General features: G+C 39.3%; 1 non-coding gene across 1 annotated transcript; it reads right to left on the bottom strand.

Annotated features, from left to right (window-relative positions):
- Window positions 1–657: 657 nt before the first annotated feature.
- Window positions 658–760, bottom strand: LOC112135571 (U6 spliceosomal RNA). The gene has a single exon (XR_002916837.2). It is a non-coding gene; the product is annotated as a U6 spliceosomal RNA (small nuclear RNA).
- Window positions 761–19,906: the final 19,146 nt, after the last annotated feature.

Raw genomic sequence — 19,906 nt, 5'->3', positions numbered from 1 at the left:
TTTTAACTTTCATACCCATTAACCATCCCCTCCTCCCACATATACACCACCCCGCAACTACCCTTCTCAGCCTCTGGTAATCAACCTTCTACTATCTATCTTCATGGATTCAATTGTTTTGATTTTTAGATCCCACAAACAAGTGAGAACATGCAGAATATGTTTTTCTGTCTTTGGCTTGTTTCATTTAACGTAATATCCTCTAGTTCTATCTGTGTTGTTGCAAATGAGTGAATCTCATTCTTTTTATGGCTGAATAGTACTCCATTGTGTATAAGTACCACATTTTCCTTATCCATGCATCTGTTGATGGACACTTAGGTTGCTTCCAATTCTTGGCTATTGTGAACAGAGCTACAACAAATTTGGGAGTGCAGATATCTCTTTGATATCTTGATTTCCTTTCTTGGAGTATATACCTAGCAGTGGGATGACTGGATAGTATGATATCTCTATTTTTAGTTTTTTAAGGAACCTCTGAAATATTCTTCATAGTGATTGTGGTAATTTACTTTCCCACCAACAATGTACAGCGGTTCCCTTTTCTCCACATTCTTGACAGCATTTGTTATTGCCTATCTTTGGATATAAGCAATTTTAACTGGGGTGAGATAATATCTCACTGTAGTTTTGATTTGCATTTCTCTGATGGTCAAAAAAAATGTGGAATGCTTCACGAGTTTGCGTGTCATCTTTGTTCAGGGTCCATGCTAATCTCTGTATCATTCAATTTTAATATATGTGATGCCAACGTGAGCACTGCCATTTCCTTATGGATTTTCTGTCTGTATGATCCATTCATTGTTGAAAGTGGGATGTTGACATCTGCTACTATTGTATTCTTACTATTATAGTCTATTTCTTCCTTTAGTTATGTTAATATTTTCCTGATATATTTAAGTGTTTTCAAGTTGGGTGTATATGTATTTACCATTGTATCCTTTTAGTAAATTGATGCCTTCATCATTATATAATGACCTTCTTTGTCTCTTATGACAGCTTTTGATTTAAAGTCTATTTTGAATTATATAAGAATAGGTACCCCTGCTCTCTTCATTTTTATTTGTATGAAATATTTTTTTTCTATCCCTTCGCTATCATCCTATTTGTGTCCTTAAGACTAAAGTGAGTTTCTTGTAGGCAGTATATTGTTGGAGCTTGCTTTTTAATCCGTGTAGTCACTCTGTGTCTTCTGATTAAAGAATTTAATTTATTTACATTTAACGTAATTATTGAGAGAAATAATTTATTATCGTCATTTTTAACTGTTTTCTGATTGTTTTGTAATGTCTTTGTTTCTTTCTTTCACTCTTGTTATCTTCCCTTGTGATTTGTTGACACTTTGTGGTGGTATGCTTTCATTTCTTTCCTCTGTCTTTTGTGTATCTACCAGTTTCTTTTTCTTTGTAGTCAGCACAGACCTTACATAAAACATCTTATAGTTATAACATTCTATTTAAAACTGATAACACCTTGAATTCAACTGCACTTAAAGCTTCACTTTTTCTTCTCCCTCACACATTTTATGCTATCGATGTCATACTTTGCATCTTTTTATATTGTGTATCTATTAAAAATTATTGGAACTATAGTTATTGTTAATACTATGGCCTTTTAACTTTTATTCTAGAGTTAAAAGTGACTTACATATTATCATTACAGCATCAGAATATTCTGATTTTAACTATATATTTACCTTTACCAGTAAATTTTCCACTTTCTTGTGTTTCATGTTGTTACTAAGCAAACTCATTTCAACTTGAAAAAACTGTATCATTTTTGTAAGTCAAATCTAGTAGTGATAAAATCCATTAGCTCTTATTTATCTGGAAATATCTTTATCTCACCTTTATTTTTGAATGACAGTTTTGCCAGATATATTATTCTTGGCAGTTAGTTTGAATCTTTTGGCACTTTGAATATATCAACCCACTCCCTTCTGGCCTGTAAAATTTATGCTAAGAAGTTCGCTGATAGACTTATGGGGGCTCCATTGTGTGCGATGATTTCTTCTCTTGATGCTTTCAAACTTTTTCCAGCTTTCACTTTTGACAATTTAATTAAACTGTGTCTTTGGGTATTATTCTCTAGGTTGAGCTTGATTGGCTTGGGTTAAGCTTTATGAATCTGAATATCCGTATCTCTTCCAAAATTTGGGAAGTTTATAGCTTTAAATAAGGTTTCTGCCCTTTTCTCTCTCTTCTCGAATTCCCAAAACTCATAATTTATTCACTTAATGGTGTCTCATAGGTCTCTTATGCTTTCTTCACTTTTTTACTCGTTTTTTTTTTCTTTTTGTTTCTCTAATTGGCTAATTTCAAATGTCCTGCCTTGAGTTCACTGGTTCTTTCTTCTGCATGATTGACTATGCTGCTAAAGATCTGTATTGTATTTTTTATTCTGTCATTTTATCATTCTGCTTCAAGATTTGTTTGGTTGTTTTTATACTTTTTATTTCTTTATTAAACTACTCATTTTATTAATGCATTGTTTCCCTGATTTTGTTTTCTATCTGTATTCTCTTGCATCTCATTGAGCTTCCTTAACATGACTACTTCGAATTATTTTTCATCCAACTCATAGTTAACCATTTCCTTGGGGTTGGTTTCTCAAGCTCTATTAGTTTCCTTTGGTGGTGTCATGCTTGCCTGATTCTGGATTGTACATGTAGCCTTGTGTTGGTGCCTGTACATTTGAAGGAACAAATATCTCCTTCAGTCTTTATAGAACTTATTTCAATAGGTAAAAACTTTCTCCTGGTGGGTCCTCATGTGATGGGATTGCCTTTAGGATCATGATGAAGTAGCACTTTAGCCTGTTCTGCAGTGGGATCCACAGCTGAAAGAGCTTATTGTGGATAAATGTGGCTTCCTCCAAGTCACTGGAAGGTCTCCTACTGGGTCACTGGGTAGATCTCTGGGCAGGCAGGACTGGCTCCAGATTGAGAGGGGTTGGAATTGAGGCACAGGGCTGCATCAGGGTCCACAACTAAGACTAGAGTCGACAGGCCTACTTCCAGGGACATGAATGGGCATGCCTCTTGCCAGGTTCCTTGGAAGGCAGAACTCTCCCTGGACTGAGGCAAAGTATGACTGAAGCTGAAAAATAAGGCTGCTTCAAGATATACAGCCAGACCAAATTCAGCAGGCCTGACTCTGGAGGCACAGATGAGCATGTCTCCCAGAGGGTCACTGAGTGGGCAGGACTGCTCCTGGAGTATAGCTGGAAGAAGATGGCGCTAGGTTGCAAGACCACTTCAAGATTTACCGTGGAATCAAGGTGGGCTGGCCTGTCCCTGGGGCAATGAACAGGAGTGTTTCTCATCAGGTCCCTGTGGACAGGATTGCTCTCAGATCACAGCTGAGAGGAGCTGGAGCCAAGTTACAGGGCTGCTTCAGGATCTACAGCCAGGAATGAGGACAGGGGGTCTGTTTCCCTTGGCACAGGTGGGTGTGACTTTTCCCAGAGCCTTTGCCACATGATTCTAGTGATAAGACCAAGGCCTAACAAGGATGTAGCTCAGTCTATAGGGGGACAAGGCCATAGCTAGTGACAGCCAGAACCACAGTTGGCCAGCCCTCCTCTGTCTTGGGCTCCATGGAGGTTTTACAATCTCCTATCTGACTTTCAAAGTTCCCACAATGGCACTTTTATCTGTGGATGATTGCCAAATTATAGTTGCTATGAGGAGATAAGAGAGGGGGATCTCCTTGGTTTAGATAAAGTCTTCCCTGCTCCACCTGTGTCCATCTTCTAGATTCAGTACACTGTTTTCTTGTATCTGTCATAGCATTGAACACACTGTTTAATTGGTTGGTTAGTTGGTTGGTTGGTAAGCTTCTCCAGTAACGTAAATTGTAGAAGGTAAAAATGTTACCTTAACTTCCATATGCCATCATTAGAGCAAAGCATGACACACAGTTTTGATATCATTGCAAAATAAACAGAATCACACAGATCTATTTATATTCACGCAATGAGATGTATATTTGAAGGCACTTGATTCTCTTCAGATTGCAACCATTCAGCCCTCACACCTTTATAGTGATCACGAGAGCTTCTTCCCCTCTCAAGCTTCCAGAGTCACATTTAATATTTTTATCTCTATTTGGTACTATTTAGTAACATGTTTTTCATTTATCACAACTATGTTATCAGATAGAAAAATATGTTCATTGTTGAACTGAAATAAACTGATACTGACATCATATGGTGTAACAGATTCAGTAGGTAGTTGAGCTAGAAAATTCAGTAATAGTTTGTTTATACTAGCAAGAGGGACTCTTTCTGGGTGATAGAACTGTTCTGTATCCTGATTGAGATAATAGTTACATGAATCAATCCTTGTATTAAAATTGATATAATTATACACCAACAAGGTCAATATTACTGCCTAATAAAAATTTTTAAAAATCAACATCCAGATAATATGCATAGCAAGATACTGAATATACAAATAGACAATGGCCAGACTACGTACGACAATTAAAACTCTTACCTACAACCTTCATCCCAGAAAGCCAAACCACAATTTCTGTAGCAATAGTCCTAGAACAGTCATAGCTTGCTCAATGACTACCAGATTCCCAAACTTTTAGCCTGACTTCCAACTTAGGACCAAACAGAGTAGGTCAAATATGCTCTCCAAACCAATCACAGATGATACCCTGCCTCTAGTTAGCTAACCTCCAACTTTCTCATGTCAACAGCCTCCATTCAGGGCACACCTGAAGCCTTACCCTTTTTTCACTATAAAGTTTTCTCACTGCCCTGCCTGCCTTTGAGCCTCTGTCAAACACAATGATAGTGACTGATTTCCAAGCTCTGAATAAATAGCTTCTGTTTTTTCTAATGTAGTCGGATTTTTTTCATTATTTCCACAATAGGATGCAATCATTTGGGTTGAAATAGAAGTGTGTGTGTCTGTGTGTGTGTGTGTAAATGTTTATATATGCACAGACTATGAAAATACACACACACACACACACCAGAAATGTCACTTCCTAGATAGAAAGTTGGTTGGCTGGGGAATAGGGGTAACAGTGAGATCGATTTTCAATATATTCCCTTTTGAGTCTTTTGAATGGTCCTATAAGATCAAATAATTAATTTAAAAATAAAATTTGAGGCTCACTTAAATGTGAAGACTTACAGATTATAAGGAATATTTATTCAAATTCATAAATAATCACAAATAATCTCTAAAGGTAACCTGTTTTATAATTATATTTAGAATAAATCAATGATAAATTGATAATTGATAATAAATCAATTGATAAATTGGTGAGTTGCTTCATATCTCTGGGCCTTATTAACCCCATGGATAAAACAAGGACAATACCAGCTTGAGGAAGTTGTGGGGAGGATTAATTGCTGCTTTATACATGTGGTTCTTGTCATAAATGTATCAGCTGGGTAGGCTAGCTGCTGAAGAAAACAGAATCCAACATTTATCACTCAGGTACAGTAGATGTTTCTTTCTTGCTCATAGAACAGAGAGAGTGAATGAGTTAGTGGATGCCTGTCCTTCGTGTAGTCATGAATGCACCAAACTAAAGGATCCCATTCCAGAAGAAACCCAAACTGATTGATAGTGGTCCTCCCAACTTCAAATATATGACTTACCAAGTTTTCCTGAATATTGTCTCCATTCAGCCAGGTTAAATGGAGAAGGATGAGAGGGAGCACATAGAGAAGGTTTGCATGGGCCATGCCTGGGAGTAGAGCCTGTTACTTTCACTCCTATTTGGGACTGTCAGATTTAGCAAATAGAAATGCAGTACAGGTATCCTGTACTTTGTGCAGTTAAACTTGAATTCCATATAAACAACACAATTTCTTTTAATATAAGCATGCCTCATGCAGTACTTGGGACATATTTATACTAGAAATATGTTTGTTTATCTAAAACTTAAATTTAACTGGGTACTCTGTATTTTATCTGGCAACTCTACGAGTAAAACCCATTGGCTAAAACTCAATTACAGGCCTACGTACAATTAAATTACAAAGGAAGCTGGAAAGTGTAGTCTAGCTGTTTCCCAAGAAGAAGAGAGTAAGAATTTTGTTAAGCAACTAGTAGTCTATGTATAGTAAGAAATGAATAAAAGTTAGGACCCTTCTTTTTCCCATATGTGTGGGAGCCTGACCTGGAACATTGGCCTTAAACTTTGGGTACAAGAACACAACTCAAACACCTGCCCAAATAGGCTCAACAAAAGTTCTGCCACTTGGAACGTGTCCTCAGTAAACTACAAAAATAAAATAAGAAGACGACAGTGAAACCATGCTGGAATCGTTCATCAAAGTCAGACAGTGCCCATGCGGCCTCCTTCTGTGCTGTCTGTTTAACCTCTGGGGAAGCAGCACATTCCATGTGGACTCGAATAAGCTGCCTCTGGGAGCAATTTGACTCATGAAGCTGACTACTGTCTTGAGCAGTTTAAAGAACTTGAGAATTTTTTTTTTTTTAACAAATCCCCTTGTTATGGTTGAAATCCCAGCATTCATTTATATTCATCTTGGAAGTTGGCACCCATAGCTCACAGGACTAGTAATAAAATTGACAATCTGCTACAGTGGAACTCATGCAGGTGTTATTAACTTTAACTGAATTGATCTCAACTAAATCACTGTCAGGGACGATGTGGTAACAATTGATTTTTCCAGCTCTGAGAGAATTCTCAGTTTACTTATTTTCATTTCTCCATAGACTAATTTTTTTCCTTTGCTTGGAGATTTATGGCAGCATTTCTTTCTTCTTGCTCTCTCATTTCAATTTGAAAATAGTATGCTTTTAAGTACAATATTTTGGGAGGAAAAGCAAAGTGACTTGGAGGCTTCAAAAACAACCCATCCAAGCCCATAAATTTGGCAGCTGTAGATGTTTAAACAGGCATTGACAAAGAAGGATGCACTCTTTCTGAACCTTAGGCATTTCAACCATGTGTGGCCACTGTTATGACTTGTGTCCCCTCAAAATTCATATGGTGAGCCCTGACACTGAATGTGCCTGTATTTGGAGCTAGCACTGATGTCCTTATAAGAAGAAGAGACAAAAGTGTTGTACATGCACAGAGAAAAGACCATGTAAAGACACAATGAGAAGATAGTCATCTTCAAGTGAAGGAGAGAGGCCTCAGGAAAAATTAAACTTGCTAACACTTTGATCTAGGACTTCCAGCCTCCAGAACTATAAGAAAATACATTTCTGTTGTTTAAGTTATCCAGTCGGTGGAATTTTGTTATGACAACCCAAGCTGTGACGAATATACCCACCCACCCAGTACCCTTTGTGGATTACTGTGCTTGGTGTTTCCTAAAGGCTTAAGGAGAATACAGCATCTCCTCTATCAGCATCGGGGTAAATCGAGGCACCAAGATGCATATTCCTGGCATGCACATACCATTTCTGCATACCTAGAATGTACACTTGCCGCCTTCCCTCGCACACACCTGCATCAGGAGTCAATGCGGAAACACAGGCATTACAAGGAAGGATGAAGAGTGGAACTCTGGCATAGCAGGCCCTGGCCCTGCACTTTCTTAGCATCATGACCTCAGGCACTGTGACCTTGGCCAGTGAAGTTCTTTGGACCTCAGTGTTATTATCTGGACAATACAAATAATAATTCAATACCTACCTCTAAGGGTTGTTACAAGGATCCAAGAGAGCAATATATATGAAAGTGTTATCTATAAAACAGACAGATAAACTAGCAAGTAATAACAAGTGTAGCAACACTCTGATAGAAGGTTATAAAACTCGCTCTTTCATTCAAGACCAGCCTGGCCAATATGGTGAAACCCTGTCTCTACTAAAATACAAAAATTAGCCAGGCATGATGGCAGATGCCTTTAATCCCAGCTACTCAGGAGGCTGAGACGGGAGAATCACCTGAACCTGGGAGGCGGAGGTTGCAGTGAGCCAAGATCAGGCCACTGCACTCCAGCCTGGGTGGCTGAGTGAGACTCTGTCTCAAGGAAAAAAAAAGAGAAGAAAAAACCTCACTCTTCCTATTTATTACCTCAGAGAAATAATTTAGCAATTTATTTTAAACTTCTGAGTATACAGGGCAGGGGGTAAGTAGCTCAAAATCATATTAGCTAGCTAGAAATCATATTTATTTTTAACAAAACAGTAAGAGAGTGGTTCTGCGACAACAGGATGTGTAAATTAAAGAGTGATTACTGAAGATGTAGGGGGAAACTAGAACAAATTATAAATAACTAAAAGTATGACGAAAAGTCAGGAGAGCTGGTTCCCCAACCAACAAGACTCAGCTCACAAAGACCCAAGTCTAGCCCCCATTTTGTCTTCCTCTTATGAACTGTGTATTGTAGACAAGTTACTTAATCTTTCTAAGCTTCACAGGCTTGTTGAGGATTAAACAAAATCATGTATGTGTATATGATCTGTGAAGGTAGTTTCTTTTTTGTATAAGAAATATGTATTATTTCCTATCCTGGCTCTACCAATAACTAATTGCATGACCTTGAACTTGCCTTTTCTGAGCTTGTTTTCTAAGCTGAGTGCTACGATTTCCTTCTCATAATAAGCTAGATTTTAAAAGGATGAACATCATGGCTGCATCACGAGGCTGATAACTAATTCAAGTTTCTTATGTAACTGTGAAATAAAATTTACAAATCAGGACTAAAACAAAGGGGCAGTGATTTGAAAATAGCTCTCCATAAAAACGTTAAACAGGATCATAAATAGAAAATTGTGTCTCTGGAGCCTTTTTCTTCCAGACCATTTGGTCATTCAAAAAATGTTTATCATGTATCCACTACCTGTGGCACACAGGTCTGGAAGCTGGTGAGGTACAAAGCCAGCAGTGGGGGAACTGTGAACAGTGTAGGGCATCCACAGCTGTGTGCAGCAGAGGACATGAACTTGGAGCCAGCATGAGTAAGCTGAGCAGTGAGAGGAGGTTAAAGGTGTAGAGTAGGATGTTGGTATCTAATTTGATGAGAAGGAACAATTCCCAATAAACACAGCTCTGTTCTGCTCTGACCTGGGGTTGTCAGAAGTGGAGCCAAAGCCATCCTGACCTCTATACTGGTGAGGGGTAAAGGGAACATCTGCTGGCCATACAGTCCCAAGCCAAGCACATTGACAAAGGTTACCCAAAGTATATCCTTACTTAAAAATTCAAAAATTACTTTATTTCTGCAGCCACAACAAAGCCAGGCAGTCAGGGTCAATGAAATTAACCCCTCTGAGTGTCTTTTTTTTTTTTTTTTTAATCTATGAAATGGGTCCTATGTCACTGGGTTTTTGAGAACTAAAATTAGGTAATATATATTAAAACACTTTTAGAAGTTGCACAAATATGAACTCTCATCATTACTGCCATCATTTGTCTCAAAGGGATTTGCCATGTGTAACAACCCACTTCAGTCTGGTTTTACAGCAGATGGCTGCCAGAAATATCAATAGCAGCAATTTTCCAAGTCATTCTTCAAATTCTGCTTACTGTTCATTATCACCTTTATTGACTTAGCCCAGCTGCAGGCACCAGCCCAGTTCCATCATTCTGTCACTAGGACTCTGCTGGGTAATTTGTGGTTTCCAAAGGAGGAAGAATGCAGAGGTAGGAATGCAAGTGCAATACAATAGCTGACATAGGATGAGAACAACTACCTTCCCACATCCCCTCTATCCTGGGCGGGCCCTCACAGAGAAAGGGCAGGACTGGTTTCACCTGAGCCTGGGATTAGAAGGGCCCATAGCTCTGGAGTCTGTCTGTAAGCATGAGAAGAAAGCTTTAGCATAGCCAGTCGTTGCTGCAATATGAGCATTCTTACAGATTTAGAAGAAATGTCATGTAGTAGTAATAACAATAATAGTGCCCTCCATTTATTGGGAAGCACTATGTGCCAGGCCTTCTGTAAGTGCTTTATAAATTGACGAGATTCAAATGTCAGCTTTGTCCATTCCTGGCTATGTGGCCTTGAGAATGTTACTTAGCCTCTCCGCGCCTGTTTCCTCAACTGCAAAATGTTTATTTTGTGAAAATTGTTCTGAGAATTGCATAAATATATATACATATATATACAATATGAAATATGTATCAAAGTAAAATACAAATGTATAAAATATAAATATATATAATATATAGTGTATAATATGTAAAACATACATCTATAAAACTTAGAAAAATTCCTGGGACATATATACCATGTGAAGTATTATTATCAATTATGACTGTCATTATCAACATTATCATGATTATAAACGTCCTGTATTAGTTTCCTGTTGTTGCTGTAACTTAGTGGCTTAAAACAGCACAGACTGATTATCTTACAGCTCTGGAGTCAGAAGTCTTAAGGTATCACTGGAGTCGTTTTCCTTCAGGAAGCCCCAGGGAGGATTTGTTTCCTTGTCTTTTCCACCTGCATTCTTTGGCTCATGCCCCTTCCTTGCATCACTCCAATTTCTGCTTCCATTATCACATCTTCTTTTCTGACTCTGACCTGCCTACCCCATTCTTATAAGAACCTTTGTGATTATATCAGACCCAAGAGAATAATTCACAATGATCTTCCCAGCTCAAGATCCTTCCCTTAGTAACATCTGCAAAGTTGCTTTTGCCATGTAAGTTAACATATTCATAGGTTCTAGGAATGAAGATGTAGACGTATTTTGGCGAACATTATTCCGAAGACTAATATATTTGTATGGAGATTTTACACTGAGGAACTGACTTAGAGTGGTTACAAAAAGCTAAATATGCTAGAGGTGGGTTCCAAATTTAGGTTGGTCTTGTAAAACTCATACTCTCTGTACCAGCTGGTTCTGGACATGGAAACAGAAACTCTGAGTTAGCTTCCCAGTTTTCCTACCCAACAGCTCAGGGCTACTGAGAGAGTGGCTGTGAAGTGGCTTTAAATGATACTTCACAGGTACAAGGCATCCCTTTCCCATCTGTGGGTGTCCAGATGGGGAAACCAGGGCTCTGAGAGTAGAAGGGCTTGCCAAAGTACACGCAGTAAGTAAATGGGAGAACCAAGAGTTCACCCGAGGTCCGCTTGGATCCAAGGACAATGACACCATTATTCAGTGGAAATAGATTAAAGAGCCACTGCAAAAGAAATGCAATTTTGTGATTCTCAAGCTGAGTTCATAAGACATAACCTTTTAATAGTCTCACGTACATAAACTTTCAAGTACAAAACAAAGTGCATCTGTTCAGTCTTGTACTTTATAAACTACACACTTTATACTCCCAACATGAACAGAAATAGGGCTGAGAATCTGGGACTGACATGTAAGGACAGAAGGAAAAGGTTCAGCTCTTCAGTAAGAAAAGAAGGAGGTCGACAGAGGACATGCTCAAAACCAATCACATTGTGACCATTCTGCATAAACAAAACCCAAACTGGTTCGCCAAATTCTCATTAAAAAGGACAAGATGACCCTTTAGGAAAGTAAGAATAAGTAGTTTTAAGTCAGTTAAGCTAGGCCTTTCCTACTGTAAAATAGTGAATAGGAGACTTAAAGAATGTATTTCTCCCTTCTTGGCCCCGGGAATGCTACAGACTAAAATTACAAATACGTCTGAATGAGGGGAAGTTTGGACAAATGAATTAGAAGTGTTGGCTGGCTCCTAAGAAGAGCTTAACACTGCTTTGCCTCTAAGGTTGGCATCAGAGGGGCATGGAATGTAATGGTTTCGAAACTGGATCATGGATCTGGAAGATGGAATCAAATCTCTACTTTGCCACTTTGTTCAACTGGAGAAATTCTTAACCTCCCCGAACTCATTTTCCCATCTATAAACCAGACCCACGATGCATACCCCTCAGAGATTGTTGGGGAAGAGTAAAGAAAAAACCATCTGTAAACTACTTAGCACAGGGCCTGACACCCAGCATGCACTGAAGTGGTGATGACTTCTATTAATTAACATTCCACATTATAACTGTGGGGCATCTGAACCAACCCTGCCTTCCCATTGTAAAATGCAAACTCAGTGGAATGCAATAATTTTCTAAATGCTTATGCAAAACACCATTAGAATAAGAGAAAGTAAATAAATGTGCAACAATGACAGTTAACATTTATTAAACATCTATGGTGTTCCAGGCACTGTTTTATATATATCAATAATTAAATTCTTATACAATTGTAAATGTTGGTATAGTATTAACTCATTTTAGAGATGATATAACTAAGGAACAGAATGGTTGCCCAAGGTCACACCAATAAGAAATGTCAGAGTTGGACACTGACTCAGTCAATGTAGCCCCAGATCTAAAGGCCACAAATCTAAAAGGCTTTTTCAATCACTACACTGAGGCACATGTAGTGGCCACATAATTTACCATCCAAACCAAGATATTTTCAAGGCAGGAAAATGGGCAGAAACTTTGACTGTTCGCAGGCAAACCAGGACATGTGGTCATCCTAGCTCTATTGCCTTTTTCATTTCTTCTAAAAAAAAAAAAAAAAATGGGATACATGTGCAGAACATGCTACATAGGTATACATATGCCATGGTGGTTTGCTGCACCTATTGACCCGTCCTCTAAGTTCCCTCCCCTCACTCTTCACCCTGCAACAGGCCCTGGTGTGTATTGTTCCCCTTTCTGTGTCCATGTGTTCTCAATGTTGAATTCCCACTTATGAGTGAGAACATGCATTGTTTGGTTTTCTGTTCCTGTGTTAGTTTGCTGAGAAGGATGGCTTCCAGCTTCATCCATGTCCCTGCAAAGGACATGATCTCATTCCTTTTTATAGCCAAATAGTATTCCATGGTGTACATGTACCACATTTTCTTTATCCAGTCTATCATTGATGGGCATTTGGGTCGGTTCCATGTCTTCACTATTGTAAATAGTGCTGCAATAAACATACTTGTGCACGTGTCTTTCTATTAGAATGATTTATATTCCTTTGGGTATATACCCAGTAATGGGATTGCTGAGTCAAATGGTATTTCTGGTTCTAGATCCTTGAGGAATCACCATATTGTCTTCCACAATAGTTGAACTAATTTACATTCCTACCAACAGTGTAAAAGTGCTCCTATTTCTCCACAGCCTCGCCAGCGTCTATTGTTTGCTTTTCAATAATTGCCATTCTGACTGGTGTGAGATGGTATCTCATTGTGGTTTTGGTTTACATTTCTCTGATGCTCAGAGATGTTGAGCTTTTTTTTTTCATGTTTGTTAGGTGTGTAAATGTCTTCTTTTGAGAAGTGTCAGTAAACTTTTTGATGGAGTTGTCTTTTTCTTGTAAATATGTTTAAGTTCCTTGTAAATTCTGAATATTAGACCCTTGTCAGTTGGGCAGATTACAAAAATTTTCTCCCATTCTGTAGGCTGCCTGTTCACTCTGATGATAGTTTCTTTTGTTGTGCAGAAGCTCTTTAGTTTAATTAGATCCCATTTGTCAATTTTAACTTTGGTTGCAATTGCTTTTGGTGTTTTTGTCATGAAGTCTTTACCCATGCCTATGTCCTGAATGGTATTGCCTAGGTTTTCTTCTCAGGTTTTTATGGTTTGGGGTTTTACATTTAACTCTTTAATCCATCTTGATTTAATTTTTGTATAAGGTGTAAGGAAAGAGTCCAGTTTCTGTTTTCTGCATATAGCTAGCCAGTTTTCCGAGCACCATTTACTAAATAGGAGATCATTTCTCCATTGCTTGTTTTTGTCAGGTTTGCCAAAGATCAGATGGTTGTAGATGTGTGATGCTATTTCTGAGGTCTCTATTCTGCTCCATTGGTCTTTATGTCTGTTTTGGTACCAGTGCCATGCTGTTTTGGTTACTGTAGCCTTGTAGTATAGTTTGAAGTCAGATAGCATGATGCCTCCAGCTTTGTTCTTTTTGCTTAGGATTGTCTTGGCTATATGGGGGTCTTTATTCCATATGAAATTTAAAATTTTTTTTCTAATTCTGTGAAGAATGTCAATGGTAGTTTGATGGCAATAGCATTGAATCTATAAATTACTTTGGGAAGTATGGCTGTTTTCATAATATCGATTCTTCCTATCCATGAGGATGGAATGTTTTTCCATTTGTTTGTGTCCTCTCTTACTTTCTTCAGCAGCGGTTTGTAGTTCTCCATGAAGAGATCCTTCACATCCCTTGTTAGCTGTATTCCTAGGTATTTCATTCTCTTTGTAGCAATTGTGAATGGTAGTTCATTCATGATTTGGCTCTCTTCTCGCCTATTGTTGGTGTAAAGGAATGCTTGTGGTTTTTGCACATTAATTTTGTATCCTGAGACTTTGCTGAAGTAGCTTATCAGTTCAGGAAGTTTTTGGGCTGAGATGACGGGGTTTTCTAAATATAAAATCATGTCGTCTGCTAATAGAGACAACTTGACTTCCTGTCTTCCTATTTGAATACCCTTTCTTTTTCTTGCCTGATTGCCCTGAACAGAACTTCCAATATTATTTTGAATAAGAGTGGTGAGAGAGGGCATCCTTGTCTTGTGCTGGTTTTCAAAAGGAGTGATTCCATCTTTCACCCATTCAATATGATATTGGCTGTGGGTTTGTCATAAATAGCTCTGATTATTTTGAGATACATTCCATCAATATCTAGTTTATTGAGAGTTTTTAACATGAAGGGATGTTGAATTTTATTGAAGGCCTTTTCTGTGTCCATTGAGATAATCCTGTGGTTTTTCTCTTTGGTTCTGTTTATGTGATGGATTATGTTTATTGATTTGCATATGTTGAACCAGCCTTGCATCCCAGGGATGAAGCTGACTTGATCGTGGTGGATAAGCCTTTTGATATGCTGCTGGATTCAATTTGCCAATATTTTATTTGTTAAGGATTTTCACTTCAGTGTTCATCAGGGATATTGGCCTGAAGTTTTCTTTTTTGTTGTGTCTCTTCTTGATTTTGGTATCAGGATGATGCTAGCCTCATAAAATGGGTTAGGGAGGAGTTCCTCCTTTTCACTTGTTTGGAATAGTTTCAGAAGGGATGGTATCAGCTCTTCTTCATATTTCTGGTATAATTCAGCTGTGAGTCCATCTGGTCCTGGGCTTTTTTTGGTTGGTACACTATTAATTACTGCCTCAATTTCAGAGCTTTTATTGGTCTGTTCTGGGATTCAATTTCTTCCTGGTTTAGCCTTGGTAGGGTGTATGTTTCCAGGAATTTATCTATTTCTTCTAGATTTTCTAGTTTATTTGCATAGAGGTGTTTATAGTATTATCTGATGGTAGTTTGTATTTCTTTGGGGTCAGTAGTGATATCCCCTTTATCATTTTTATTGTGTCTATTTGATTATTATATATCTCTTCTTCCTTATTAGTCTATCTAGTGGTCTATTTTGTTAATTTTTCAAAAAAAAACATATCCATGGCACATGTATACATATGTAACTAACCTGCACGTTGTGCACATGTACCCTAAAACTTAAAGTATAATAATAATTAAAAAAAACCAGATCCTTGATTCATTAATTTTTTGGAGGGTTTTTCATGTCTCTATCTCCTTCAACTCTTCTCTGATCTTAGTTATTTATTGTCTTCTGCTATCCTTTGGATTAGTTTGCTCTTGCCTCTCTAGCTCTCTTAATTGTGATGTTAGGGTGTTGATTTTTCTAGCTTTCTGATGTGGGCATTTAGTGCTATAAATTTCCCTCTTAACACTGCTTTAGCTGTCTCCTCAAGATTCTGGTACCTTGTCTCTTTGTTCTCATTGGTTTCAAAGAACTTCTTTATTTCTGCCTTAATTTCATTATTTACCCAGGAGTTATTCAGGAGCAGGTTGTTCAATTTCCATGAAATTGTGTAGTTTTGAGTGAGTTTCTTAAGCCTGAGTTCTAATTTGATTGCACTGTGGTCTGAGTGACTGGTTGTTATTATTTCAGTTTTTTTGCATTTGCCGAGTAGTGTTTTACTTTCAACTATGTGGTCAATGGTAAAATAAGTGCCATGTGGCACTACAAAGAATGTAAATTCTGTTTATTTGGGGTAGAGAGTTCTGTAGATATCTACTAGGTCCACTTGATCCAGAGATGAGTTCAAGTTCTGAATATCCTTGTTAATTTTCTGTCTTATTGATCTAATATTGACAGTGGGGTGTTAATGTCCTCCACTATTATTGTTTGGGAGTCTAAGTCTCTTTGTAGGTCTCTAAGAACTTGTTTATGAATCTGAGTGCTCCTGTATTGGGTGCATATATATATCTTCAGAATAGTTAGCTCTTCTTGTTAAATTGCTCCCTTTACCATTATGTAATGCCCTTCTTTGTCTTTTTTGATCTTTGTTGGTTTAAATTTGTCAGAGACTAGGACTGCAACCCCTCCTTTTTTTTTTTTTTTCTTTTGCTTTCCATTTGCTTCATAAATATTCCTCCATCCCTTTATTTTGAGCCTGTGCGTGTCTTTGCATTTACAATGGATCTCCTGAATACAGCTCACTGATGGGTCTTGACACCTTATCCAATTTGCCAGTCTGTGTCTTTTAATGGGGGCATTTAGCCCATTTACATTTAAGGTTCATATTGTTATGCACAAATGTGATCCTGTCATCATGATGCTATTTGGTTATTTTGCACACTAGTTGATACAATTTCTTCACAGTGTCATTGGTCTTTATATTTTGGTGTGTTTTTGCTGTGGCTGGTACCAGTTTTTCCTTTTTAGTGCTTCTTTCAGGAGCTCTTGCAGGGCAGGCCTGATGGTAACGAAATCCCTCAGCATTTGCTTGCCTGGAAAGGATTTTATTTCTCCTTCACTTATGAAGCTTAGTTTGGCTGGATATGAAATTCTGGGTTGAAAATTCTTTCTTTAAAAATGTTGAATATTGGCCCCCAATCTCTTCTGGCTTGTAGAATGTTGAATATTGGCCCCCAATCTCTTCTGGCTTGCAGAGTTTCTGCTCAGAGGTCTACTGTAGGTCTGACGGGCTTCGCTTTGTAGGTGACCTGACTTTTCTCTCTGACTGCCCTTAACAGTATTTCCTTCATTTCAACCTTATAATTTGTTGATTATGTGTCTTGGGGTTTATCTTATCATGGAATATCTCAATGGTTTTCTCTGTATTTCCTGAATTTGCATGTTGGCCTGTCTTGCTAGTTGGGGAAGCTCTCCTGGATAATATCCTGAAGTGTGTTTTCCAACTTGGTTCCATTCTCCTCGTCACTTTCAGGTACACCAATCAAGTGTAGGTTTGGTTTTTTCACATAGTCCCATATTTCTGGCAGGCATTGTTCATTCTTTTTCATTCTTTTCTCTCTATTCTTGTCTGCATGTCTTATTTCAGTAAGGTGTTCTTCAAACTCTGATATCCTTTCTTCAGCTTGGTCAATTCGGCTATTGATGTGTGTATGCTTCACGAAGTTCTCAAGCTGTGTTTTTCAGCTCCATCAGGTCATTTATTTCCTCTATAAACTGTTTATTCTACTTAGCAAGCCCTCTAACCCTTTATCAAGGTTCTTAGCTTCTTTTCATTGGGTTAGAACAAGCTCCTTTAGCTCCTCATAGTTTTTTTCTACCCATCTTCTGAAGCCTAATTCTGTCAATTCTTCCATCTGATCCTCCGTCCAGTTCTTCACCCTTGATAGAGAGATGTTGCAACCATTTGGAGGAGAAGAGGCACTCTGGTCTTTTGGGTTTTCAGCATATTTTCATTGATTCTTTCTCATCTTCTTGAGTTTGTCTAGCTTCGGTCTTTGAGACTGCTGACCCTTGGATGGGGTTTTTATGGGGTCCTTTTTGTTGTTGTTGTTGCTAATGCTGTTGTTGTTGTTTGCTTGTTTGTTTTTCTTTCAGTAGGCAGGTCCCTCTCCTGTAGGACTGCTGCAGTTTGCTGGGGGTTCACTTAAGGCCTTATTCATCTGATTCACTCCCATGCCTGGAGATGTCACTCAAGGAGGCTGGAGAGCAGCAAAGATGGATGCCTACTCTTTCTTCTGGGACCTCTGATCTCAAGGGGCACCAACCTGATGCCAGTAGGACTGCTCCTATATAGGGTACCTGACAACCCATGTTGAAGGGTCTCATCCAGTTGAGTTGCACAGGGAGCAGGACCCATTTAATGAAGCACTTTGTCCCTTGGTGGAGAGGGTATGTTTCACTGGAGGGAAACCCATTTGTCTGGGCTGCCTGGATTCCCAGAACTACTAGGAGGAAAAGCTTAAGACTGCTAGTCCACAGAGACTGTGGCCACCCCTCTCCCTAGGGGCTCAGGCCCAGGGAGATCCAAATTCTGTCCATGAGCCTATGGCTGGAATTATTGGAGATCCTGCAGGGAAGCCTCACCCACTGAGGAAGGATGGGTCAGGGTCGGGGCTGAAGAGGCACTCTGGCCACAGATTGCCACAGCCGGTGTGTTGGGCTGTGGGGACAAGCCTTGGGACCAAGCCGTCCAGCCTTCCTGGCTCTGGCAGGGGAAAAGCACAGCCTGGAGCTATAGCCAGGGAGCTTAGCATGTTAGGCAGTTGTGAGTCCCAGTGCTGGTTGATGCTCCTCCCCCAAGGAGCTCAAAAGGCTTAGACAGCAGGTAGTGGCAGTTGGTGCTGTTTGCCTCTCCTCCTAGGAGTTTGGTAGGCTTAAGCAGATTCCAGCTGAGAGGCTGTAAGAATCCGCACGTTCCAGGGTTGGGACACTAGGCCTTGGTGGCGTAGGTTCGCAAGTGGGATCTTCCAAACCATGTGTTGTGCAGTTCCGTGGAAAAAGCTCAGTTTCCCTGGCTGGATAGCGGACTCACTTACCACCTCCCTTGGCTGGGTGGAGGGGATTCCCCTTCCCTGTGTGGCTCTCAGGTGGGCCACAGTACCACACTGCTCTTCTTTCTTTCCGTGGGTCATGCCAGCCTTGTAGTCAATTTTGATGAGACAACCTGGATACCTTGGTTGCCGGTGAAGCATTCACATGCTTATCATGGTTTTTTTTTGATGGGATCCTCCGAGCAGCACTGCTGCTAATCAGCCATCTTGGCCCTGCCCCTCTACTGCCTTATTAATAGTATTTAAGAGCATAAACGAATCATAGACATTTTTGTCTGCTTGTATAAGATGAGAAAACTAAGACAAACCTATGCAGAGATTCCCATTGTTGATAGGACACTAACCTCCTTAGCTTGGCCATGAAGGTCCTGCATGGTCTAACCCTGTCTATTCTCCAGCCCCGTGTCCACCACAGTCACTCACTCTCATCTTTTGCACTCGAGGTACACTGGTTTTCTCTCCATTCCTTAAATGTCCATACATTCTTCATCTCAGCCTTTTGTATGTGCTCTTTCTTCTGCGTAGCACCCTAGAGTGCTCCCCGATCCCCTTCCAGCTTTACCTTGTTAACTTCTAGTTGCTAGAAAGGGAAGTAAAGATTCTGTCATCTTAGGATACAGAAAACTGCCCACATTTCTACTCCTACTTATTGCCTTCGGAGCCCCACCCCAGAGACATGGCTAATCTAGCTAATGAGGTACAAGTGGCCATTTTTTTTTGAGGGAGGTAGGGATACCGATGATGTGAGCATACTGTCTCCCATTTCACTTCCTGCATTTGACTGTAGCAGAGGCTGCCGTTTTCCTCTTTTCCTTACTGCACCCAAGTATAGCAGACTCATTCCTACTTCTGTTTCTGCTACCAAGCCTCATGGCATCAGCTGTTGTGGGTAGGGCCTGCCTTCCAGAGGCTGCTCATGCCTCATTTATGCTCCCAGTTCTAGCAGCTCATACATATGTCTAACTTGGGTAGTGAAGACAGTATTTGCCATAACTCATATGTTATACTGGGGGAAGAAAAGGGAAACTCTGCTCGGATTTTCCATCATAAGCTTTGTGCTATAACACAGTGTACCAGATAAGTCTTGCACTGGTGAGTACTGGGTAAGTATCCAGTGACCAGCAGAAGTGGTATGTCATCCACCATGTGGCTACTATTCCTTGTAAGTATTGCTCCATCAGCAGGAAACCCCAAAATA

This window comes from Pongo abelii, chromosome 9, assembly GCF_028885655.2.
Source record: "Pongo abelii isolate AG06213 chromosome 9, NHGRI_mPonAbe1-v2.0_pri, whole genome shotgun sequence".
NCBI classification, from domain to species: domain Eukaryota; kingdom Metazoa; phylum Chordata; class Mammalia; order Primates; family Hominidae; genus Pongo; species Pongo abelii.
This window is presented reverse-complemented; position numbering and strand designations above follow the sequence as displayed.